Genomic DNA, 27,672 nt, shown 5'->3' with positions numbered 1-27,672 from the left:
AGACCCCTTCGTGACCGGCAGCCAATGGGCGCCGCGCCTAGAACAGTGAACCGGAAGCACTTCAGCGCTTCCGGTTCAGAACCATCCCGGAAGTCTCCCCAAGGTTCTGCAACCCTTAAAAGGGAGAGCCCGCGAGTGAGGCAGCCTCTTGGTTTTCGCGGCTGCCTCCTCCTCGTCACCCACGCACGGGCCGGCTGGCCCCCCCACCCGTCCCTGTAATCTTTTTGCCCACCCACCATCCCCTAAAGCAAGACATCTGGGTAGCTGTTTCGCAGATATTGTATATAGTTGTTTTAATTTGAGTGATAATTTTCATTTTATGTTCCACAGGTTGTGATTTAATGTAAATAAAAGTGAATGGTAATTTGTATGTTTTTCACTAGTGTCGTATTTAGGTGTCCTTGGTCAGGCGGTAAGGATAGTCTGCGGTCTTAGCGGTCAGCACCATGTAACTCCGGGGGTAGTGACAGCCGGTAAGTAGGCTGTCGGGGTATGGGGGCAGGGGAGTCATCCTTCCCAGTTGGCCTGGGGCCACCCCTGTACGCGCGTGCGCAGCAGTCTGCGGCCCCCTTGTATGGAGTTCAAGACCAGGGCGTAGGGGGGGCCCGGGGGAAAAAGATCCGTCCGATAAGCTGGACCCCCTGCGCAACCTTGCTCCAGGAGTAATAGTGGCAGTACCCTGGGACTAGAAGAGGGAGGGGAGAGAAGCCTGCCAGACGTTGACTTTGCCATCAGGCTCAAAAAGGGACACTGTTAGATCTGGGGGTCTCTAGTTGGCAGAGGTAGGTACCACTGTCCAAATAGGGACCTTTGCTTCTAGTCAGGGCAAGGAGATAACCCTGAGAGATAACCCCTGCTCACCCTCTAGGTAGCTTGGCACGAGCAGTCTAGGCTAACCAGAGGCAATGCGTAAAGTATTTGTACCAACACTTACAGTAACACAGTGAAAACACCACAAACTGACTCCACAACAGTTTAGAAAAATAAAGGTATTTTAATCTAAACTACACAAGACCAAAACGACAAAAATCCAACATACACAGTTCAAGAATATGGTTTCAAAAGAGTTCTTAAGGTTGCGTTAAAATTCTTTAGGTTGCAATAGAATTCTCTACGTTGCGATGGAATTCTCTACGTTGCGTGAAAAGTTCACAGTTGCGTCACGTTTACTCACAGTACCTTTTAGTTGCAACAAAGTTCCAAAAGCAGAAGCTGGTGCGGTGGAAAACAAGCGATGCGTTGCTCCTGAGACCCTGGGGAGGCGATGGGACAACCCCGCTGCAGCAGCGGGCGTGTTGCGACGAATCCGGTCTGTATGGGGAGGAAGGCCACTTGTATGGATTCCGGTGCGTAGGTTCCGTAGGAAGTCTGTTCTCGCAAAGGCACGATGCGACGATCTCGTAGGGGCTGCAACGATCTCCGGGGCGACGATGCGCGGTCCAGCGGTGATCCTCTCTCTCGCAGCTCCTCGATGCGATGCTTCTGCGACGATGCTCGCAGCGACGTGATGCGGTCCGCAAGCAAGCGGTGGGGCGTTCTCACCCAGCGAGGACAGGCTCTGCGACAACAGGCTCTGCGACGACTCTCGCAGTGATGTTCGATTCTCCCGCACCGGTCTGGTGCGTCCCGCAAACGAAGGATGCGACGTCTCTGGCAGCGGCGTCAGGCGCTGCGACGATCTCGACCTCCGTAGCGGCGGGAAACTTCTCGCACTGTCGGGTATGCGCTCCGCAAGCGAGCGATGCGACACTTTTCAGTTTCAAAAGTCACTCAAGCTTAGTTTCAAGCTTCCCAGCACAGGTACAACTTCCAGAGGCCCCACAACTGGATCAAGCACTCTAGGAAGGACAGTATTCTCTCAGCAGAGTTCAGGGAAGCTGGGGGTGAAGTCCTTTTGTTCCTGGGACTTCAAAACAGGAAGCCAGCTCTACTCAGGCCCTTGGAGATTCCTTCAAGACAGGGGACACAGCTCAGCAGCAAAGTCCTTCCCCTCTCCTTGTCAGCAAAGCAACAGGTCAGTCCAGCAGAGCAACAGCAGGACAGTCTTCCTTCTTCAGTTTCAGCTTTCTCCTTGGCAGAGTTTCCTTCTTGATTCCAGGATGATCTAATTGTCTGTTGTCAGGGGTCCTATACTTATACCCCTAAAGTCTTTGTTCTCTTGGTGCATGTGGGCCCTGAGCCCGGTCTGAACCAGTTCTGGGTGGATCCTGAGCACTTTGTTTTGCTGGCTGCATCTTTCCTTTCAGAGTGAGGGGCAGGGTCCTCAACCGCCCAGCAGGGGGGTGGTGCCAGCACTGTGGAAGGCAGGCACAGCCCTATTCAGCCCAGGTGCTAACTCCTCCCACCACTCCAGTTGCAATTGCAGTCATTCAGCCTAGTGCTGACTCATCCAGCCTCCTGGGGAATTCCCCAGCCCCTGTCACTCTCAAACCAGACAGTCAATACACAAACAGGCCCAGGCACACAGAAGGGTCAGACAAGAGAACAGCAACTTTCTAAAAGTGCTGTTCTCAAACACAGGATTTAAAAACAACCTTTCTTAAAAGATGTGTTATTAAATTCTGAGTTCAGGGATACTAGATACTTATGTCCTATCTTGTTCCTATGGGAAGAAATGCTGTTAACCACTGTAGCCAGCATCCCCCATGTTAACCTATGGAGCAAGATAGCCTTACAGTAGTGAAAAACGAAAATGGCTGCCATTCACTACCAGAGCATGTCACCTGCACTAGTACATGCTCTACCTTTTACATACACTGCACCCTGCCCAGGGGAGTACCTTGGGCCTTCCATAGGGATGACTGATGTGCACGAAAACGGAAGGGTTAGGTCTGGTCAGTGGGGACACTGACCAGGAGGACATGGCAGTTCTAAACTGCACACAGGCACTGCAGTGGCAGGCCTTAGACACTATTTTAGAGCTACTCCTGTGGGTGGCACAATCAGTGCTGCAGGCCCACTAGTAGCATTTGTCATCACCAGCCCTGGCACACCCAGTGCACTTTACTAGGTACTTCATGGTGATACAAATATGCCAAACATGTATATCCAATCAGAATAACAATTTACACAGAGAGCATATGCACTTTAGCACTGATCAGCAGTGGTAAAGTGCGCAGAGTCCTATTGCCAACAGCCACGGGTCAGGAAAAATAAGGGAGGAAGAAGCAAAAGGTTTGGGGATGACCCTGCAAGAAGGGCCAGTTCCAACACAACCCCCTTCCAGCCTAAAGCCAGGGTAGGCCAAACGATACCTCGATGGGATTCCCTGCTTAAGGCGATAGAACACGGAAACTGGCCCACACAGCAGGGCAGTCCTGTTCTACGCCGTCCTAAACCCAGTTGGATCACTCTATCCATACTCTCAGAGTCCACCATGCCAATCCATGTGGAAACCTTCTCTTCACCTGTGGACACCACCTGTACAGCACCTAACCTTAATTTACTCACAGGTGTGTCCCAACAGACCGACAGCAAGCCACAGTGACCACCAACAGTGATCAGGGATGAGACCCAAGCCTCATGCCTCTCATGGCTCTCAAACCCCTGTGGCAACAGACGGTGGGAGGCAGTAGCCCCAGGTGCTTGCCACCCTTTGTCCACTCCCTCTCTTGTCAGGTCAGGTCTGACATCCTGGCACTGACCCACCAGTCCCGGACCAGTATCCGGTGGCTGGACAGGAGGCTGGGGTGGGCTTCCCCACACCCGGCCCTCCTCTTCCTTGGGGCTCTGTACCCTCCAACCTGGAGCGGTACCCCCTTCTAGAATAGTCAGGACACCTGTGGCAGGTATCCTGCACCATTCACCCACCAGGTCAGGGGTGCTATCCTGCAACTGGTATTCCAGGTCAGGGGGGACACCCCAGACCTGGTCCTCAAACCTAGGCTCCAAAGCCTCCAGGTCAGACAGCACCTGAACCTGGCTTCCCCACCCAGGGACTAACCCCTGCAGTGGAACACTTGCCTGGCGCACCAGGACTGCACTCACTGAGGTGCCTCTACTGGCAGACAGTACCCACCTGGCCAACACAACGGTGTGGCCCAGTCCACCCCCAGGGTGAGACTCCTGCCCTCCTTCCAGGGGGGCAACCCTGTCCACCAAGACAACCAAGAACACAACTTTCCTACCAGTTCAGGACCTCCATCCAGCAACTGGTCTCCCAACCTAGGGTTTAACCCCTCAGGTTGTACCGGGGTCAGGGGCGAGGACTCCCTCCCTCTGCACCCTCTTCCAGAGCGCTGCACCCTCCCTACTGGAGGGGTACCCCTGGGAACCATATTGGTCAGGACACTGGTTACAGATGTCCTTCCTTCCAGGTCAGGCAAATCCTGAACCTGGTCTCCCAACCCAGGGACCAATACCTGCGGTTGTGCACTTGCCTGGCACTCTAGGTCCCCAACCTGGTGTTCTCTTAAAGAACCCTCCAGGCCCTGAGACTGGGTTTCCGGCACCGTGAGACACACGGTCCCACACTCATTCCTTCTCCACTGAGACCGGACATGAGCCCCTACACCCCTCCCACTACACTGGGACCTAACTGGGCTACACTGAACCTCTTCCACCTCACAGGTCTGGAAGGTATCTAAACCACTCCTTTTGGGATCACTCCCCAATGCCTCCTCAGACTCTCTGGACTCCACCAAGAGGTCTGCCTCCAACGCAAGCTCTCTGGGATCAGAGAACTCACACTCCACCGGGTGTTGGCATAACTCTGGAAAACAGGGACTTAAAATATGCTCTCCAACAAATGAATCACACAGCCCCCCACAGTTGTTAACCAAGCTACCCTTTGCCTCACCCTCCAGTGCCTCACACAAGTACCCCACACCACTCTCCTGAGACTGGCAAGACAGTATCTGACTGTCTCTGTCACACAACCCACACTCTTCTGGCTGGTCTCCACACACACACACCAAGGTTTCTACCACGGGGAACCCCTCTCCCTGTACCTCTCTTCTAGAGTCAGTAGAGTGTCCTTCCCACCACTAGGAATATGGTCCCCTGTGCCAGTCCCCCAATCTACTTCAGGGACACTGCACTCCACTGGAACTACATCATAAACCTGGACCACCTGGTGTTGGTTGACCCCCTCCCTCAAGTCAGGCGCCACATCTCTGGGTGTTTGTACCTTTCTCTCAGCACTGGAAACTATAATCTTGCTGCCACCATCTGAGCTGGACTCCACCTCCAACTCAGCAAAGCTCACCTCTTGAGCTACCCATGTTTCTTCTTCAGCTGAGACCCTCATGGCCTCACGCCTCTCGAGCTCCAACTCAAGCTTCCTCATTCTTACTTCATGGGCCAAGGTCAATTTCAATTCTTCCAGGGCACGGGCATTTTTGCTCTCCTCCGACGCCCTTTCTCTCTCTTCCTCCATTTGCTTTATCTTCAATTCAATCCTCAACATTTCTAACTTATGATCTCTAGCCCTTTGGTTTTCCTCCAACTCCTCTGGGGAAAAACTGTCAGCTGAATGGCTGCTGCTAGCCCTTGAGGCCACTCTGGACACAGGCAGATCCTGTGGCCTGAAACCATCCCTTTGTGCATCCTCATCCACTTCTGCATCATCTGTCTCCCCAGCCTCTTTGGTCTCCCACCAGGCCCTTACGGCCTGCTGTAGCTCCTCCTTCTTGGAGCTCCGCTTCATGGGACATCCGAAGCTCCTGCAGAACTGCCTGAGTTGACCTACTTTGTAATCACTTAACATTTCAATATCAAACTCCAGTTCTGCAACATCACTTGCTGGTTTACCATTCAGAGACATGATGCTTGGATTCCTTCAGGGTTATGATCAAAAATAGAACCAAAAATAAAAAATGTAGTATGCGGTGGCGTAGTGGTCTGCACTCACTAGTGATGTACACCAATTACTGTGGGTCAAGTACAAATACAAGTTCAAATCCCACCGCCTGACCACCAATGTTAGATCTGGGGGTCTCTAGTTGGCAGAGGTAGGTACCACTGTCCAAATAGGGACCCTTGCTTCTAGTCAGGGCAAGGAGATAACCCTCTGAGATAACCCCTGCTCACCCTCTAGGTAGCTTGGCACGAGCAGTCTAGGCTAACCAGAGGCAATGCGTAAAGTATTTGTACCAACACTCACAGTAACACAGTGAAAACACCTCAAACTGACTCCACAACAGTTTAGAAAAATAAAGGTATTTTAATCTAAACTACACAAGACCAAAACGACAAAAATCCAACATACACAGTTCAAGAATATGGTTTCAAAAGAGTTCTTAAGGTTGCGTTAAAATTCTTTAGGTTGCGATAGAATTCTCTACGTTGCGATGGAATTCTCTACGTTGCGTGAAAAGTTCACAGTTGCGTCACGTTTACTCACAGTACCTTTTAGTTGCAACAAAGTTCCAAAAGCAGAAGCTGGTGCGGTGGAAAACAAGCGATGCGTTGCTCCTGAGACCCTGGGGAGGCGATGCGACAACCCAGCTGCAGCAGCGGGCGTGTTGCGACGAATCCGGTCTCTATGGGGAGGAAGGCCACTTGTATGGATTCCGGTGCGTAGGTTCCGTAGGAAGTCTGTTCTCGCAAAGGCACGATGCGACGATCTCGTAGGGGCTGCGACGATCTCCGGGGCGACGATGCGCGGTCCAGCGGTGATCCTCTCTCTCGCAGCTCCTCGATGCGATGGTTCTGCGACGATGCTCGCAGCGACGTGATGCGGTCCGCAAGCAAGCGGTGCGCCATTCTCACCCAGCGACGACAGGCTCTGCGACGACAGGCTCTGCGACGACTCTCGCAGCGATGTTTGATTCTCCCGCACCGGTCTGGTGCGTCCCCCAAACGAAGGACGCGACGTCTCTGGCAGCGGCGTCAGGCGCTGCGACGATCTCGACCTCCGTAGCGGCGGGAAACTTCTCGCACTGTCTGGGATGCGCTCCGCAAGCGAGCGATGCAACACTTTTCAGTTTCAAAAGTCACTCAAGCTTAGTTTCAAGCTTCCCAGCACAGGTACAACTTCCAGAGGCCCCACAACTGGATCAAGCACTCTAGGAAGGACAGAACTCTCTCAGCAGAGTTCAGGGAAGCTGGGGGTGAAGTCCTTTTGTTCCTGGGACTTCAAAACAGGGAGCCAGCTCTACTCAGGCCATTGGAGATTCCTTCAAGACAGGGGACACAGCTCAGCAGCAAAGTCCTTCCCCTCTCCTTGGCAGCAAAGCAACAGGTCAGTCCAGCAGAGCAACAGCAGGACAGTCTTCCTTCTTCAGTTTCAGCTTTCTCCTTGGCAGAGGTTCCTTCTTGATTCCAGGATGATCTAATTTTCTGTTGTCAGGGGTCCTGTACTTATACCCCTAAAGTCTTTGTTCTCTTGGTGCATGTGGGCCCTGAGCCCGGTCTGAACCAGTTCTGGGTGGATCCTGAGCACTTTGTTTTGCTCGCTGCATCTTTCCTTTCAGAGTGAGGGGCAGGGTCCTCAGCCGCCCAGCAGGGGGGTGGAGCCAGCATTGTGGAAGGCAGGCACAGCCCTATTCAGCCCAGGTGCTAACTCCTCCCACCACTCCAGTTGCAATTGCAGTCATTCAGCCTAGTGCTGACTCATCCAGCCTCCTGGGGAATCCCCCAGCCCCTGTCACTCTCAAACCAGACAGTTAATACACAAACAGGCCCAGGCACACAGAAGGGTCAGACAAGAGAACAGCAACTTTCTAAAAGTGCTGTTCTCAAACACAGGATTTAAAAACAACCTTTCCTAAAAGATGTGTTATTAAATTCTAAGTTCAGGGATACTAGATACTTATGTCCTATCTTGTTCCTATGGGAAGAAATGCTGTTAACCACTGTAGCCAGCATCCCCCATGTTAACCTATAAGGCAAGATAGCCTTACAGTAGTGAAAAACGAAAATGGCTGCCATTCACTACCAGAGCATGTCACCTGCACTAGTACATGCTCTACCTTTTACATACACTGCACCCTGCCCAGGGGGGTACCTTGGGCCTTCCATAGGGGAGACTGATGTGCATGAAAAGGGAAGGGTTAGGCCTGGTCAGTGGGGACACTGACCAGGAGGACATGGCAGTTCTAAACTGCACACAGGCACTGCAGTGGCAGGCCTTAGACACTATTTTAGAGCTACTCCTGTGGGTGGCACAATCAGTGCTGCAGGCCCACTAGTAGCATTTGTCATCACCAGCCCTGGCACACCCAGTGCACTTTACTAGGGACTTCATGGTGATACAAATATGCCAAACATGTATATCCAATCAGAATAACAATTTACACAGAGAGCATATGCACTTTAGCACTGATCAGCAGTGGTAAAGTGCGCAGAGTCCTATTGCCAACAGCCACGGGTCAGGAAAAATAAGGGAGGAAGAAGCAAAAAGTTTGGGGATGACCCTGCAAGAAGGGCCAGTCCCAACAGACACGCAGAAAGTCATATCGTGCATTGTTAGATATACGGTAGGAGTGCCTTCTGTATTAGAATGTGTTAAGGTTAGCTCTTGCAACAACATGTGTCTATCAATGTAAACTGTACTTAGTGTAATTTGAAATGTTTGAATATTGTTTGTAATATTAATAAATACGGCCGGGGGGGCACTCCCCCCTAATCCAAATATCTTACCAAACACCTAGTCTGGTTGTCCAAATCCCTGGGGCAGGGGGAGACCGGGACGGGAATGACCAGGCACCAGAGGTTTAAGTTGTTGAGGGGTCATAGGGAGTACCCGACCATATTGAGTGTAAACACGGTAAACAGAAAGACCGGAACTCGGCAGTGGTGCACGAATAAAGTTGTATGAGAAACAGTGAAATAACATGAAATTAAAACATAACACAGTGACGGGAACAAAAGCATGTAAAGGGGAAAATGCCTACCAAGTGAAATGTTCCATAATAGTAAACGAAGCAGCAGTATGAAAGAAACCAAGTGGTCGGTACATAAAAATGTCGAATGTGTGTAAAAAGTAAAATAAAATTGAGTCTTGAAGGTGAATAAATGAATGACGATAAGCCTGTGTACATGAGATAGAAATGAAAGAGAAACAAAATAGCTGAAACAGACAGTATGTGGAAACAAACCACGGGAAAGATAAGGTAAAATCAAACATGTCAAGGTGGCGTAAGAGCAGAACAGGAAAAGAAAGAGCCAATGAAAGGTGCATTAGAGTAAAGTGAAAGCACGGTTCTCAAAGCCAAAAAAGGTTCAACGGGAGCAACCCGAATTTGCCTAGAAAATAAATAAGTGGGGCAAGAAACAAACCACCAATAGAAAGGAAACAAGAGAAACATACACAGGTGAACAAAAGGTAGCAGAGGGGTCAAAACATAGTGGCCCATGCAAGTACATGATAACATGTTACAAGCAGCAGCTGTATTCGAGTCTCTCATTAAGACCCTTTGGGTGAGAGGAACTTAATTTGTGCATCCAAAAGAGTTCTCTTTGTAAAAGGAATTTCTTGTTGTCTCTGCCTGCGACTTTGTTCACGACTTCCAGAATCAGGAAACGTAACTGTCTGACGTTGTGAAAATGGTTGGTGAAGTGTGCTGCAACGCACAATTTAACATTTTTAGTCCGGATTTTGCTGCGATGTTCCGTTAGTCTGGTCTTAATTTTCCTCTCTGTTTTGCCTACATAGGGTAAGCCACATGGGCATTTCAGAAGGTATACCACGTTGGTGGTGTCGCATGTAGCGTTGACTCTGAGGTGAATGGGAGTACCCTGTGTAGGATGTTGTAAGATCGTTCCTTTAATGATACTGGTGCAGTTTCCACAATTGTGGCACGGTGTAGTGCCTTTGTAGTTTACATCTGTAGTCTGTTTCTTCGCTTTCAATAATTGCTGGATGTTCTTGGTACGCTGGTAAGCAAAGATGGGCTGAGGTTGAAAGATGTTATTAAAATCAGGTTGCACCCACTTGCCAGGCCCAAACCTTCCCCTTTCCTACATGTAAGTCACCCCTAAGGTAGGCCCATGGGCAGGGTGCAGAGTACTGAAAAGGTAGTGTTTTACATTGCAAAAAACACAGTTGATGGACAGAATGTAGAACAATGTCATACATTCACCCCAGTACAGGGATCTGGGCCTAAATCCATCGTTATTTTGCACTCCACACCACCCTGGGTTAGACAGTGGCTATATGCAAATCAGCTCTGACCCTGTGCCTCATGGGAACAGTCCAGTCCGAACTACCAAGCCATGTCTTTCCCAGACCGGAATCAAGCATCCAAGGACCGGTTTCTGGCTATCAGCCTTCATCAGCCTAGATAGCTTGACTCCAGTGGTGTGGAGAGCCTAGGACTCACGTCTGAGCATACCCAGCCCACTCGGGGTGAAAATTGCAAAAAACACAGTTGATGGACAGAATGTAGAACAATGTCATACATTCACCCCAGTACAGGGATCTGGGCCTAAATCCATCGTTTTTTTGCATTCCACACCATCCTGGGTTAAACACTGGCTATATGCAAATCAACTCTGACCCTGTGCCTCATGGGAACAGTCCAGTCCGCACTACCAAGCCATGTCTTTCCCAGACCGGAATCAAGCATCCAAGGACCGGTTTCTGGCTATCAGCCTTCATCAGCCTGGATAGCTTGACTCCAGCGGTGTGGAGAGCCTGGGACTCACGTCTGAGCATACCCAGCCCACTCGGGGTGAAAATTGCAAAAAACACAGTTGATGGACAGAATGTAGAACAATGTCATACATTCACCCCAGTACAGGGATCTGGGCCTAAATCCATCGTTTTTTTGCACTCCACACCACCCTGGGTTAGACACTGGCTATATGCAAATCAGCTCTGACCCTGTTCCTCATAGGAACAGTCCAGTCCGAACTACCAAGCCATGTCTTTCCCAGACCGGAATCAAGCATCCAAGGACCGGTTTCTGGCTATCAGCCTTCATCAGCTTGGATAGCTTGACTCCAGTGGTGTGGAGAGCCTGGGAATCACGTCTCAGCATACCCAGCCCACTCGGGGAGAAAATTGCAAAAACCACAGTTGATGGACAGAATGTAGAACAATGTCATACATTCACCCCAGTACAGGGATCTGGGCCTAAATCCATTGTTTTTTTGCACTCCACACCACCCTGGGTTAGACACTGGCTATATGCAAATCAGCTCTGACCCTGTGCCTCATAGGAACAGTCCAGTCCGAACTACCAAGCCATGTCTTTCCCAGACCGGAATCAAGCATCAAAGGACCGGTTTCTGGCTATCAGCCTTCATCAGCCTGGATAGCTTGACTCCAGTGGTGTGGAGAGCCTGGGACTCACGTCTGAACATACCCAGCCCACTCGGGGTGAAAATTGCAAAAACCACAGTTGATGGACAGAATGTAGAACAATGTCATACATTCACCCCAGTACAGGGATCTGGGCCTAAATCCATTTTTTTTTTGCACTCCACACCACCCTGGGTTAGACACTGGCTATATGCAAATCAGCTCTGACCCTGTGCCTCATAGGAACAGTCCAGTCCGAACTACCAAGCCATGTCTTTCCCAGACCGGAATCATCAAAGGACCGGTTTCTGGCTATCAGCCTTCATCAGCCTGGATAGCTTGACTCCAGTGGTGTGGAGAGCCTGGGACTCACGTCTGAGCATACCCAGCCCACTCGGGGTGAAAATTGCAAAAACCACAGTTGATGGAAAGAATGTAGAACAATGTCATACATTCACCCCAGTACAGGGATCTGGGCCTAAATCCATCGTTTTTTTGCACTCCACACCACCCTGGGTTAGACACTGGCTATATGCAAATCAGCTCTGACCCTGTGCCTCATGGGAACAGTCCAGTCCGAACTACCAAGCCATGTCTTTCCCAGAACGGAATCAAGCATCCAAGGACCGGTTTCTGGCTATCAGCCTTCATCAGCCTGGATAGCTTGACTCCAGTGGTGTGGAGAGCCTGGGACTCACGTCTGAGCATACCCAGCGCACTCGGGGTGAAAATTGCAAAAAACACAGTTGATGGACAGAATGTAGAACAATGTCATACATTCACCCCAGTACAGGGATCTGGGCATAAATCCATCGTTTTTTTGCACTCCACACCACCCTGGGTTAGACACTGGCTATATGCAAATCAGCTCTGACCCTGTGCCTCATGGGAACAGTCCAGTCCGAACTACCAAGCCATGTCTTTCCCAGACCGGAATCAAGCATCCAAGGACCGGTTTTTGGCTATCAGCCTTCATCAGCCTGGATAGCTTGACTCCAGTGGTGTGGAGAGCCTGGGACTCACGTCTGAGCATACCCAGCCCACTCGGGGTGAAAATTGCAAAAAACACAGTTGATAGACAGAATGTAGAACAATGTCATACATTCACCCCAGTACAGGGATCTGGGCCTAAATCCATCGTTTTTTTGCACTCCACACCACCCTGGGTTAGACACTGGCTATATGCAAATCAGCTCTGACCCTGTGCCTCATGGGAACAGTCCAGTCCGCACTACCAAGCCATGTCTTTCCCAGACCGGAATCAAGCATCCAAAGACCGGTTTCTGGCTATCAGCCTTCATCAGCCTGGATAGCTTGACTCCAGCGGTGTGGAGAGCCTGGGACTCACGTCTGAGCATACCCAGCCCACTCGGGGTAAAAATTGCAAAAACCACAGTTGATGGACAGAATGTAGAACAATGTCATACATTCACCCCAGTACAGGGATCTGGGCCTAAATCCATTGTTTTTTTGCACTCCACACCACCCTGGGTTAGACACTGGCTATATGCAAATCAGCTCTGACCCTGTGCCTCATTGGAACAGTCCAATCCGAACTACCAAGCCATGTCTTTCCCAGACCGGAATAAAGCATCAAAGGACCGGTTTCTGGCTATCAGCCTTCATCAGCCTGGATAGCTTGACTCCAGTGGTGTGGAGAGCCTGGGACTCACGTCTGAGCATACCCAGCCCACTCGGGGTGAAAATTGCAAAAAACACAGTTGATGGACAGAATGTAGAACAATGTCATACATTCACCCCAGTACAGGGATCTGGGCCTAAATCCATCGTTTTTTTGCACTCCACACCACCCTGGGTTAGACACTGGCTATATGCAAATCAACTCTGACCCTGTTCCTCATGGGAACAGTCCAGTCCGAACTACCAAGCCATGTCTTTCCCAGACCGGAATCAAGCATCCAAGGACCGGTTTCTGGCTATCAGCCTTCATCAGCCTGGATAGCTTGACTCCAGTGGTGTGGAGAGCCTGGGACTCACGTCTGAGCATACGCAGCCCACTCGGGGTGAAAATTGCAAAAACCACAGTTGATGGAAAGAATGTAGAACAATGTCATACATTCACCCCAGTACAGGGATCTGGGCCTAAATCCATTTTTTTTGCACTCCACACCACCCTGGGTTAGACACTGGCTATATGCAAATCAGCTCTGACCCTGTGCCTCATAGGAACAGTCCAGTCTGAACTACCAAGCCATGTCTTTCCCAGACCGGAATCAAGCATCAAAGGACCGGTTTCTGGCTATCAGCCTTCATCAGCCTGGATAGCTAGACTCCAGTGGTGTGGAGAGCCTGGGACTCACGTCTGAGCATACCCAGCCCACTCGGGGTGAAAATTGCAAAAACCACAGTTGATGGACAGAATGTAGAACAATGTCATACATTCACCCCAGTACAGGGATCTGGGCCTAAATCCATCGTTTTTTTGCACTCCACACCACCCTGGGTTAGACACTGGCTATATGCAAATCAGCTCTGACCCTGTGCCTCATGGGAACAGTCCAGTCCGAACTACCAAGCCATGTCTTTCCCAGACCGGAATCAAGCATCCAAGGACCGGTTTCTGGCTATCAGCCTTCATCAGCCTGGATAGCTTGACTCCAGTGGTGTGGAGAGCCTGGGACTCACATCTGAGCATACCCAGCCCACTCGGGGTGAAAATTGCAAAAAACACAGTTGATAGACAGAATGTAGAACAATGTCATACATTCACCCCAGTACAGGGATCTGGGCCTAAATCCATCGTTTTTTTGCACTCCACACCACCCTGGGTTAGACACTGGCTATATGCAAATCAGCTCTGACCCTGTGCCTCATGGGAACAGTCCAGTCCGCACTACCAAGCCATGTCTTTCCCAGACCGGAATCAAGCATCCAAGGACCGGTTTCTGGCTATCAGCCTTCATCAGCCTGGATAGCTTGACTTCAGCGGTGTGGAGAGCCTGGGACTCACGTCTGAGCATACCCAGCCCACTCGGGGTGAAAATTGCAAAAAACGCAGTTGATGGACAGAATGTAGAACAATGTCATACATTCACCCCAGTACAGGGATCTGGGCCTAAATCCATAGCTTTTTTGCATTCCACACCACCCTGGGTTAGACACTGGCTATATGCAAATCAACTCTGACCCTGTTCCTCATGGGAACAGTCCAGTCCGAACTACCAAGCCATGTCTTTCCCAGACCGGAATCAAGCATCCAAGGACCGGTTTCTGGCTATCAGCCTTCATCAGCCTGGATAGCTTGACTCCAGTGGTGTGGAGAGCCTGGGACTCACGTCTGAGCATACCCAGCCCACTCGGGGTGAAAATTGCAAAAACCACAGTTGATGGACAGAATGTAGAACAATGTCATACATTCACCCCAGTACAGGGATCTGGGCCTAAATCCATTGTTTTTTTGCACTCCACACCACCCTGGGTTAGACACTGGCTATATGCAAATCAGCTCTGACCCTGTGCCTCATAGGAACAGTCCAATCCGAACTACCAAGCCATGTCTTTCCCAGACCGGAATAAAGCATCAAAGGACCGGTTTCTGGCTATCAGCCTTCATCAGCCTGGATAGCTTGACTCCAGTGGTGTGGAGAGCCTGGGACTCACGTCTGAGCATACCCAGCCCACTCGGGGTGAAAATTGCAAAAAACACAGTTGATGGACAGAATGTAGAACAATGTCATACATTCACCCCAGTACAGGGATCTGGGCCTAAATCCATCGTTTTTTTGCATTCCACACCACCCTGGGTTAGACACTGGCTATATGCAAATCAACTCTGACCCTGTTCCTCATGGGAACAGTCCAGTCCGAACTACCAAGCCATGTCTTTCCCAGACCGGAATCAAGCATCCAAGGACCGGTTTCTGGCTATCAGCCTTCATCAGCCTGGATAGCTTGACTCCAGTGGTGTGGAGAGCCTGGGACTCACGTCTGAGCATACCCAGCCCACTCGGGGTGAAAATTGCAAAAACCACAGTTGATGGACAGAATGTAGAACAATGTCATACATTCACCCCAGTACAGGGATCTGGGCCTAAATCCATTGTTTTTTTGCACTCCACACCACCCTGGGTTAGACACTGGCTATATGCAAATCAGCTCTGACCCTGTGCCTCATAGGTACAGTCCAATCCGAACTACCAAGCCATGTCTTTCCCAGACCGGAATAAAGCATCAAAGGACCGGTTTCTGGCTATCAGCCTTCATCAGCCTGGATAGCTTGACTCCAGTGGTGTGGAGAGCCTGGGACTCACGTCTGAGCATACCCAGCCCACTCGGGGTGAAAATTGCAAAAACCACAGTTGATGGAAAGAATGTAGAACAATGTCATACATTCACCCCAGTACAGGGATCTGGGCCTAAATCCATCGTTTTTTTGCACTCCACACCACCCTGGGTTAGACACTGGCTATATGCAAATCAGCTCTGACCCTGTGCCTCATGGGAACAGTCCAGTCCGAACTACCAAGCCATGTCTTTCCCAGACCGGAATCAAGCATCCAAGGACCGGTTTCTGGCTATCAGCCTTCATCAGCCTGGATAGCTTGACTCCAGTGGTGTGGAGAGCCTGGGACTCACGTCTGAGCATACCCAGCCCACTCAGGGTGAAAAGTGCAAAAAACACAGTTGATGGACAGTATGTAGAACAATGTCATACATTCACCCCAGTACAGGGATCTGGGCCTAAATCCATCGTTTTTTTGCACTCCACACCACCCTGGGTTAGATACTGGCTATATGCAAATCAGCTCTGACCCTGTGTCTCATGGGATCAGTCCAGTCCGAACTACCAAGCCATGTCTTTCCCAGACCGGAATCAAGCATCCAAGGACCGGTTTCTGGCTATCAGCCTTCATCAGCCTGGATAGCTTGACTCCAGTGGTGTGGAGAGCCTGGGACTCACGTCTGAGCATACCCAGCCCACTCGGGGTGAAAATAGCAAAAAACACAGTTGATGGAAAGAATGTAGAACAATGTCATACATTCACACCAGTACAGGGATCTGGGCCTAAATCCATCGTTTTTTTGCACTCCACACCACCCTGGGTTAGACACTGGCTATATGCAAATCAGCTCTGACCCTATGCCTCATGGGAACAGTCCAGTCCGAACTACCAAGCCATGTCTTTCCCAGACCGGAATCAAGCATCCAAGGACCGGTTTCTGGCTATCGGCCTTCATAGCTTGACTCCAGTGGTGTGGAGAGCCTGGGACTCACGTCTGAGCATACCCAGCCCACTCAGGGTGAAAATTGCAAAAAACACAGTTGATGGACAGTGTCTAACCCAGGGTGGTGTGGAGTGCAAAAAAACGATGGATTTAGGCCCAGATCCTTGTACTGGGGTGAATGTATGACAATGTTCTACATTCTGTCCATCAACTGTGTTTTTTGCAATTTCACCCAGAGTGGGCTGGAGATGCTCAGACGTGAGTCCCAGGCTCTCCACACCACTGGAGTCAAGCTATCCAGGCTGATAGCCAGAATCCGGTCCTTGGATGCTTGATTCCGGTCTGGGAAAGACATGGCTTGGTAGTTCGGACTGGACTGTTCCCATGAGGCACAGGGTCAGAGCTGATTTGCATATAGCCAGTGTCTAAACCAGGGTGGTGTGGAGTGCAAAACAACGATGGGTTTAGGCCCAGATCCTTGTACTGGGGTGAATGTATGACATTGCTCTACATTCTGTCCATCAACTGTGTTTTTTGCAATTTCACCCCGAGTGGGCTGGGGATGCTCAGACGTGAGTCCCAGGCTCTCCACACCATTGGAGTCAAGCTACCCAGGCTGATGAAGGCTGATAGCCAGAAACCGGTCCTTGGATGCTTGATTCCAGTCTGGGAAAGACATGGCTTGGTAGTTCGGACTGGACTGTTCCCATGAGGCACAGGGTCAGATCTGATTTGCATATAGCCAGTGTCTAACCCAGGGTGGTGTGGAGTGCAAAAAAACGATGGATTTAGGCCCAGATCCTTGTACTGGGGTGAATGTATGACATTGTTCACATTCTGTCCATCAACTGTGTGTTTTTTGCAATTTCACCCCGAGTGGGCTGGGGATGCTCAGACGTGAGTCCCAGGCTCTCCACACCACTGGAGTCAAGCTATCCAGGCTGATGAAGGCTGATAGCCAGAAACCGGTCCTTGGATGCTTGATTCCGGTCTGGGAAAGACATGGCTTGGTAGTTCGGACTGGACTGTTCCCATGAGGCACAGGGTCAGAGCTGATTTGCATATAGCCAGTGTCTAACCCAGGGTGGTGTGGAGTACAAAACAACGATGGGTTTAGGCCCAGATCCCTGTACTGGGGTGAATGTATGACATTGCTCTACATTCTGTCCATCAACTGTGTTTTTTGCAATTTCACCCCGAGTGGGCTGGGGATGCTCAGACATGAGTCCCAGGCTCTCCACACCACTGGAGTCAAGCTATCCAGGCTGATGAAGGCTGATAGCCAGAAACCGGTCCTTGGATGCTTGATTCCGGTCTGGGAAAGACATGGCTTGGTAGTTCGGACTGGACTGTTCCCATGAGGCACAGGGTCAGAGCTGATTTGCATATAGCCAGTGTCTAACCCAGGGTGGTGTGGAGTGCAAAAAAACGATGGATTTAGGCCCAGATCCTTGTACTGGGGTGAATGTATGACATTGTTCTACATTCTGTCCATCAACTGTGTTTTTTGCAATTTCACCCCGAGTGGGCTGGGGATGCTCAGACGTGAGTCCCAGGCTCTCCACACCACTGGAGTCAAGCTATCCAGGCTGATGAAGGCTGATAGCCAGAAACCGGTCCTTGGATGCTTGATTCCGTTCTGGGAAAGACATGGCTTGGTAGTTCGGACTGGACTGTTCTCATGAGGCACAGGGTCAGAGCTGATTTGCATATAGCCAGTGTCTAAACCAGGGTGGTGTGGAGTGCAAAAAAATGATGGATTTAGGCCCAAATCCTTGTACTGGGGTGAATGTATGACATTGTTCTACATTCTGTCCATCAACTGTGTTTTTTGCAATTTCACCCCGAGTGGGCTGGGGATGCTCAGACGTGAGTCCCAGGCTCTCCACACCACTGGAGTCAAGCTATCCAGGCTGATGAAGGCTGATAGCCAGAAACCGGTCCTTGGATGCTTGATTCCGGTCTGGGAAAGACATGGCTTGGTAGTTCGGACTGGACTGTTCCCATGAGGCACATGGTCAGAGCTGATTTGCATATAGCCAGTGTCTAACCCAGGGTGGTGTGGAGTGCAAAAAAACGATGGATTTAGGCCCAGATCCTTGTACTGGGGTGAATGTATGACATTGTTCTACATTCTGTCCATCAACTGTGTTTTTTGCAATTTCACCCTGAGTGGGCTGGGGATGCTCAGACGTGAGTCCCAGGCTCTCCACACCACTGGAGTCAAGCTATCCAGGCTGATGAAGGCTGATAGCCAGAAACCGGTCCTTGGATGCTTGATTCCGGTCTGGGAAAGACATGGCTTGGTAGTTCGGACTAGACTGTTCCCATGAGGCACAGGGTCAGAGCTGATTTGCATATAGCCAGTGTCTAACCCAGGGTGGTGTGGAGTGCAAAAAAACCGATGGATTTAGGCCCAGATCCTTGTACTGGGGTGAATGTATGACATTGTTCTACATTCTGTCCATCAACTGTGCTTTTTGCAATTTCACCCCGAGTGGGCTGGGGATGCTCAGACGTGAGTCCCAGGCTCTCCACACCACTGGAGTCAAGCTATCCAGGCTGATGAAGGCTGATAGCCAGAAACCGGTCCTTGGATGCTTGATTCCGGTCTGGGAAAGACATGGCTTGGTAGTTCGGACTGGACTGTTCCCATGAGGCACAGGGTCAGAGCTGATTTGCATATAGCCAGTATCTAATCCAGGGTGGTGTGGAGTGCAAAAAAACTATGGATTTAGGCCCAGATCCTTGTACTGGGGTGAATGTATGACATTGTTCTACATTCTGTCCATCAACTGTGTTTTTTGCAATTTCACCCCGAGTGGGCTGGGGATGCTCAGACGTGAGTCCCAGGCTCTCCACACCACTGGAGTCAAGCTATCCAGGCTGATGAAGGCTGATAGCCAGAATCCGGTCCTTGGATGCTTGATTCCGGTCTGGGAAAGACATGGCTTGGTAGTTCGGACTGGACTGTTCCCATGAGGCACAGGGTCAGAGCTGATTTGCATATAGCCAGTGTCTAACCCAGGGTGGTGTGGAGTGCAAAAAAACGATGGATTTAGGCCCAGATCTTTGTACTGGGGTGAATGTATGACATTGTTCTACATTCTGTCCATCAACTGTGTTTTTTGCAATTTCACCCCGAGTGGGCTGGGGATGCTCAGACGTGAGTCCCAGGCTCTCCACACCACTGGAGTCAAGCTATCCAGGCTGAGGAAGGCTGATAGCCAGAAACCGGTCCTTGGATGCTTGATTCCAGTCTGGGAAAGATATGGCTTGGTAGTTCGGACTGGACTGTTCCCATGAGGCACAGGGTCAGAGCTGATTTGCATATAGCCAGTGTCTAACCCAGGGTGGTGTGGAGTGCAAAAAAACGATGGATTTAGGCCCAGATCCTTGTACTGGGGTGAATGTATGACATTGTTCTACATTCTGTCCATCAACTGTGTTTTTTGCAAGGTGTGTTTTACATGTCCTAATAGTGAAATACTGCTAATTTTGTTTTTCACTTTTGCAAGGACTATCGCTCGCGTAGTGTAACAGGGGGATTGCCTTGAAATATCTTTTAAATGTAATTTCCTGTTGGGAGCAGATTTAGATTTGGAGTTTGGGGTCTCTGTACTCACAATTTAAAAATACATCTTTTGGTGAAGTTGGTTTTTAAATTGCATATTTGAACGTGCCACTTTTAGAAAGTGGGCATTTTCTTGCTTAATCATTCTGTGCTCCTGTGCATTCACTCTAGAAAGTCACACAATGGGAGCTGAGGTGTGTCTTGCATATCCTGATGGGCCATCACCAGGCCGATGGGCCTTCCTGAGCTGGAGTGGTGGGAGGAGTTGCCACTGACACCTGAATAGGTCCGTGCCTTTCCTCACACAAAGCTGTCTCCACTCCCCTGTAGTGTGTCTGCAGCCAGGTCAAGGGAAGGCAGGATCCACGAAGACTTCCCTTTGCAGTTTGCCTACTTCAAAGGCAGAACGGGGTGTAAGTATTGTACTTCTGACACCCCATAATCAGAACACTTCTGGAAAGAGCATACTCTGCCAGGAAGAAGAGCTAGTTCTGTATCCTGCTTCCAAAGTTATCCAAGGGCTTGCATGTGCTCGCCTTCGGTTTAGAAGTCTCAATGCCATTGAATACTTAACCTACCAGTGCCTGGGCTCTTCTGCTGAGATTCCTGACTTGTCAAGTGATGCCAAATCCAGTTCCTGGGTCCTTGGTAGCAGAATCTGGTGAACTGAAGGAGAAAATCCACACATCAACTCCCAGCGCCTGTTTCATCAACGCATTGCTCAAAATTTGACACATTCCCGCTGCCAGCACCGGAGCGTGGTCCCCGCTTGATGCAGCGAGCGCGGCTCAAAATGCAGGCCCCCGCTTTCCATTGCAGCGCATCAGATGAACAGATGCAGTGTGAGTTTCGAGCACCGCATCATGAACTCTGGCGCAGTGCCTGCTTCTTCGCTGTGAAATCGACATATCACCTGTTTCACTACTGTCGCACCAAAGCAGTGCATCTGTATTTTCGACGCATTGTCCCTGGGAGCCGATTTTTCATCAACACCCCACTGCAGTAAGGAACCGAGTCTGCGTGTCCAGTAACCAACACATGACCTCCCCAACCAGTAAGGAACTGACTCATCACCTTCCCGGCCTAGCAGTAAGGAACCAACGCATCACCTCCCCTGCCAGTAAGGAAGGAACACATCACGTACACTGCACAGTAAGGAACCGACGCATTGCTTACATTTTTAGAGTGTCACAAGTCTTTATATTTGACCCATCTCAGGTACTTTGTGCTAAAAGAAACACATCCATTTATTTCTATGGACAAAACTTGCTTAATCTTTTAAAAGTGATATTTTGAGTTGTGTATGTTGGATGTTTGACGTTTTGGTCTGGTTTTATTCAGATACATATTGGCTATTTTTCTAAACTGGGGTGGACTTGTTTTGCAGTGTTTGACTGTGTTACTGTGTCTGTATGTACAAGTTCTTTACACGTTGCCACTGAGATAAGGCAGACTGCTCGTGCCAAGCTACCAAGGGAATGAGCAGGGGTTATCTTAGCTGTGTGACTCCCTTACCCTGACTAGAGTGAGGGTCCCTACTTATACAGGGTGCAGACCACTGCCAACTAGAGGCCCCATTTCTAACACATACTATTAGTTCTAATTTGTTTTAGTGACTTGAGAGGTTCAGAAAAACCAATGAAGGTGGATTTGATTGTTTTCAAGCTTTTAAATAATTAACTAATTCTTAAGGTTATTCTCATATATTAAGTCAGGTTAAAGAAATTTAAATACAAGATACTGACGGTATGTAATTTTAATTTCCTAATTCATGAGTCTAAGTTTATACTTCAAACTCAACCACTAGCACCGGAGGATTCTGTCCGCGTGAATAAACTAGGGTATTCCAGGATACCTGCATAAAATGATAAATGCATATTTAATGTTTGGTTTATCTGAATCTTTGACCTCAGGGATCCAAGTATCTTGCACTGCACTTTATCAATGAATCGGTTTCTGTATGTAATGAATTGTGTAATGTATTGGTTTTATGAATGTAATTAATTACTGTTTTTATATATTGTAAACTTTTATGGTTTTACATCTAAAAACCGAATAAACTTATTTGATTTGATTGATTGATCAATGCATCACTTCTTGAGAAACTCTAACTGGAGGGCCACTGACCCAACAATCTGCAAGACTTAGAACGGACCCAAAAAATGGGGGGTGAATTTTGGATGACCGATGTTTTCAATACTGTACAGCAGTCCAGGCTCTCCTTTATTTTTTCTTGGAGCTATCTATGTCTGTCTGCAAATCTTCTCTGATCAACTTTTGCCTTTGTTAACTGCATACCAATGTTTTCTGCATCTCACCTATATGCTGCGTCCGGTATTGGACAGAGGCAATCAACATTGTCTTAAACTAAGAGGACCAGATTGTATGGGGATGCCATAAATACAGTAGACTGGGTATAAACTAGAGCAATGTGAGTGGAATTGTTGTAAGTGAACTTAGCAATATGGAGTTATTTTTCCTCAATCATAAGAGCAATACATCAGAAAACCGAAAGATATTGCTCGAGGTTCTAACTTACTCTTTCTGGGTGGGCATTTGTTAGAGGATAATTGCTAATAGATTTGTAATTCATGGCACCGTGTTTATTCAATAACTCATTCCAGAATCTGGAAATAACCTGTGCTCTCCTATTGATGATGTTTTTTTCCTGTAACCTCACAATCTCAGAAATACTTCAGCAAATCTGGGCGCAAGAGCAGCTAGCCTAAACGAATTAGGGGCCATATGTAGGTAATTTTCGTTTAGCGATTCTCAAATTGCGATTTTTAGGGAATCGCAATTAGAGAATCGCAAAACGAAATGTAGGTAGGATTAGCAATTTTTTGGGCAAATCCCACTTATTCCTTATTTGCGAATCGCAAATTGAGATTCGCAAATAAGGAATAGTTTCTCATTCATTCCGATGGGCTAGAAGGACAATAGGAATGAATGGGAAGACATTCTCAATTTGCGATAACTCAATTAGAGAATCGCAAATTGAGAATGCAATTTCAGGGTTGCAAGGGTGTCAATAGGACACCCTGTTGCACCCCTGAAATTAACATGTGTGCACATGTGGCCACATACATGCCCTAAGGACAGGTATGTGACCCACAGGGCACTTTGAAAAATGCCAAAAAGTGCAATTTTCAAAGAAATCGCAACTTACCACCAACCTGAAATTGGTGGTATTTTGCGATTCCTTAAGCCACAATTCGCACAACTTGGGTGCTTCCTACATTGCATTTAAGGAATCGCAATTTGCAATTCCTTAAATGCAATCGCAAAATAAAGAATCGCAAATTTTGCGATTCCTTATTTTGCATGTGGCTTTTTGTGTGCTACATAGCACACTGCCCAAATTGCGATCGCAAAAGCTGAAATTCTGCAAATTTCAGCATTTGCGATCGCAATTAGGCAACCTACATATGGCCCAAAGTGAGCAATCTTTGTAAAAACCATCCACCACCACTAGCACTTTAGTCCACCCTTGTGAGGAAGGAAAATGTACTATAAACTTAATGTAGAGATGAGACTAAGCTTGACCGGGCACTGGAAGAGTTTGTAACAGACACACTGATTTTCCATGGAATGCCTCGGCTGAAGGACATACAGTGCTTTTCTTGATATATTGTTCATTTGTCGTTTGCATGGGTGGACACCAGAATATATGTGTTAATAATTCAATTGATTTAATAATATCAGGATGGCTGCTGTGTGAGTGTCATGACAAAGAGATTAAACGCCACTGTAAGTCTTCTTCAGGAATGTAGAGTCTTTTGCTATTTAATAAGAATCTCTTGTTTTATTGGGCAACACCTCCATTCACTTCTCTATATTCACCCATACTTGTCTTTCCTGTATTTCTTTCAGCAATGCCACAGCTTCATCCCTTGACTCTGACTGGAGTGTTAATATGAATGGACTAGGCACAGAACCTTCTTCAGTGCTTCACCTGTCTAGATAATATGTCAGGCTCACCAGCCTCTTCCCTGAATGATGCTTGATGTCTTATGAAAAACAAGAGAAAACAATGCCATTCTTGCATCTCTGGCATTGGAACATTTCAAAGATGTGAGAAATCCTGAAATTCTATGGTCCGTCCAGATTATAACATCCTGTACTGCCCCTTCCAGATAATGTCTCCACTGTGTAAAGGCTTCTTTGATAGCGTAATTGTTTTCCAGATCCATGTGTGTTTTACAGTTGATTGCAACAAGATGTAATTCTTCTTTGAAAAGATGGCCTCTATTGCAAAAGATGATGCATATGTTTCCAGGATTAAGTCTGCTGCAATCAGGATGTTTGAGGATAGCAACATTTCTAAAAGCCTTTTTTAATTAACACAAATGCATGTTCCAGTTATTTTACCCATACAAAATGCACAACTTTCTAAGTCAATTGCATGATGGGGAGGACAACTCTTGAACAATACTGTATAAATTATCTGTAAAAATTTGCCAATCTCAAGAATCTTTGAATGTTCTTTAGAGTTTGGGGTCGAGGCCAAGTTAACACTACTTAAACCTTTTCAGCGTCCATCTGCACTCATTGAAGATGTTTGGAAACAACAATTCTCCAATTGGGAGTAACGAGAAGGTGCGAATATGTTGTAAGCCTCTCTTACATTCTTCTTATGTTCTGATGTGGATTTGGGGAAAATAACAATGACATCTAAATAAATGACAACAAAAGAGTCCAAGATATCACAAAATGTATCATTAACAACATTTTGGAACTCCACAGAGCTCTTGACATGCCACTTCCTACTCTCTGCAATTGAGACTACCACTTTCCTTCTCAAATACAGGCCTCCCAGGCAGAACAAAGACTTTATTGATTAATTTTTTGATCTCCTCACCACCTTACATCCCACATACCCACAACATTCTTATTGGTGACTTTAACCTCATTGACAATACGAGCTCAAAATACCCAAGAAACCCTCTTTAACTGTATGACACAATCCCCATCTCCGTGCTCAGCAGGCTATCTACAAACTGAGGTCAACCCAAAAGAGAATACCAAATCTCCAGATCCTTCAAAGACTTCTCCATTGATAACATAATGCATTAACTCATCTTGTCCTGCAAACTCAAAGCCCAATGCTAACACGGTTCCAAGAGAAATCAAAACATTTTTGAAAACCATGAGAGTATCCATGCTTCAGCACTCTGGTACTCTAGAGACCTCGCTGACAGGAAATGCTCAATCCACAAACAAGAAAGAAAACTGAAAAAAATAGAACTCCATATGAGCTCATGATCCTGAAGTCTCTCCACGATACAGAGAGATTATCACATCAGCCGAAACAACGCCCTTCCAGGCACTCCTATTTCATATGCCATAGACAAGATAAGATCCAAAAGCACACCAACATTAGTAATATATTTTTATTATTTATGTAATTTGTAAAGCGCCTGAATCACCCCACATGGGGTATCTCCGCGCTAAGAGCGCATACAGGTGAGGCAGAGGGAGTTTAAAAGAGTGAGGTTTTTAGTTTTTTCCGAATGCTTAGATAGTTGGTGCAAAGGCGTATGTCCAGTGGAAGCTTGTTCCAGAGTTGAGGTGCTAGATAGGAGAAAGATTTACCACCCAATCTGGTTCTCTTGATGCGAGGGATGTCAAGAAGACCTTTCCCATTGGAGCGGAGAGTGCGCAATGATGAGTATCTGGACAGTTTGTTGGCCAGATATGTGGGACCCAGCTGGTTGAGGCCCTTGAACACCAAACAGCAGATTTTGAATTGGATTCTTTTGCGGATGGGTAACCAGTGAAGCTTGCGGAGCAAGGGCAGTGATGGGGCGCGATGTGGTGCACTGGTTACCAGACGGGCTGCTGTGTTCTGCACCACCTGTAGACTGTTTAGGGAAGATTCTTTGGCAGATATCAGCAGGGCATTACTGAAATCCAGAGGACTGAGCACTAAGGCATGTACCAGGGTTTTGCGGGTGGAAGAGGGAAGGAAATGAAAGACTCTGCGAAACAGGCTGAATGCGTGAAAGCAAGCTCGTTTGGTAGTAGCTATGTGCTCATCAAGGTTTAGTTTGCTGTCTATTAGGACTCCTAGGTTTTTAACGACTGACTTAGAAGATGGTGCCGGTCCCATTTCTTCCGGCCACCAGCTGGGGGACCAGCTGGTGACTGCTTCCTTGAAAAGCATTATTTCAGTTTTCCCTGCATTGAGCTGCAAGAAATTGCTGCTCATCCATGATTTTATGATTCTCATGCCTTTGAAAAAATGCTTTTGACGTTGGAGATGTCTTTATCAAAGGTTAGGAGGAGCTGATTGTCATCTGCGTAGGAAATGGGGATAAACCCGATCTCCCTGAGGAGTGCTGCAAGAGGGGCTACATAAATATTAAATAGCGAAGGGCTAAGACAGGAGTAATGCGGTACTCCTTTGGTCACTGGGGTGGATTTTGATCTGAAGGGTCCGAGGTGTACTGTTTGGGTTCTTCCTTTGAGAAAGTCCCTCATCCAGTCTAAAGCAGTGTCCTGGATGCCTATCGATTCTAGTCTTTCTAAGAGGATCTGATGTGTGATAGTGTCGAATGCGGCAGACAAATCGAGCAGTATGAGAATTACTGCTCAGCCGGCATCCGCCTGCATACGAATGTCGTCAATCACATTGACCAGGGCCGATTCGGTACTGTATCTGGGGCAAAATCCTGACTGTGAGGGATCGAGACAGTTGGCGGATTCAATAAAAGTGGATAGGCGGGTATTGATATGTTTTTCCAACAATTTGCTGTACAGGGGGAGAAGTGAGATTAGACGATAGTTCGCTATTATATCGGGAGACAATTTGTTGTTTTTCCTGATGGGCATTATCTGGGCGGCTTTTCATTCTTCGGGGAGCTTACCTTCATTGATTGAGCTATTCAAAACTGTGCACAAAGGCGCAGCCAGTTCCGCAGCGACTTTTTTGGCTGTTTGGCTGGTAGCAGATCTTTAGGAGAGCCCGATTTGGCTGAGTTTAGCAGGGATTCTGTGTCGAGGGTAGTGAGAAGGGGAATTTTTTAAGGGTGATAAGGCTTGGTGAGGCTTGGGCGGGTTTAGTGACTGTAATGTGGCCGGTATTTGCATTGGAGACGGAGATTTTGTTGTAAATTTCATAAATATTTTGAGCAAAGTGATTGGCTATTTCATCGCACAGGGATTGGGATGGCTCTTCTTCAGGGCTGCAGGCCTTGGGGTTAATGAGACTGTTCAGAACCTGGTAGAGGGTTTTGGATGTATTATCCGTATGCTCCAGTTGGATGGCTATGTGCTTTTTCCTAGCAGTTTTTAGGTTCCTGTGATACGTGACCAAGGCTGCCTGGTATTTTTCTTTATCAAAGGGATCCTTAGTGCGGCGCCATTGACGCTCAAGCTTTTTGCATTGACTTTTTTCCACTCTGAGCTCTGACGAATACCAGGGAGCCTGGATGCGTTTGGGGGCCAGAGAGGATTTTTTCATGGGGATTAGCGTGTCAATGGTTGTTTTGATTGTGTCCTGCAGGGCTGTCAGACGTTTATCCACTGTGTCCGAAGTAAGCTGATCTGGGGGAATGAATGCTTCACGAAAGAGGGAGGGTGTTAGTTTGTGCTATTGTCTGTGGGTCTGTCTGGCAGGGTTTTTCTTAACTATGCGTTCGTGAGGGCCTCTTAGGTCAAATTCGATTATCGAGTGGTCTGACCATATCAGAGGGCTGGTTGATTTGTTGGTTGTGTCTGG

General features: G+C 48.2%; 1 protein-coding gene and 1 long non-coding RNA gene across 9 annotated transcripts in view; one reads left to right on the top strand and one right to left on the bottom strand.

Moving 5' to 3' along the window:
- The window catches only part of LOC144763189 (uncharacterized), a 102,235-nt gene extending 77,596 nt beyond the window's left edge, over positions 1-24,639 (top strand). The window contains exon 3 of the long non-coding RNA XR_013596182.1: positions 23,823-24,639. This is a non-coding gene — a long non-coding RNA (uncharacterized LOC144763189). The remainder of the gene's footprint in view (positions 1-23,822) is intronic.
- Positions 1-27,672, bottom strand: part of LOC144761592 (monocarboxylate transporter 10-like) — a 1,000,737-nt gene that overhangs the window by 415,480 nt on the left and 557,585 nt on the right. The gene's annotated exons all lie outside the window — the stretch shown is intronic.

This window comes from Lissotriton helveticus, chromosome 6 (assembly GCF_964261635.1).
Source record: "Lissotriton helveticus chromosome 6, aLisHel1.1, whole genome shotgun sequence".
Classification (NCBI taxonomy): Eukaryota; Metazoa; Chordata; class Amphibia; order Caudata; family Salamandridae; genus Lissotriton; species Lissotriton helveticus.
This window is presented reverse-complemented; position numbering and strand designations above follow the sequence as displayed.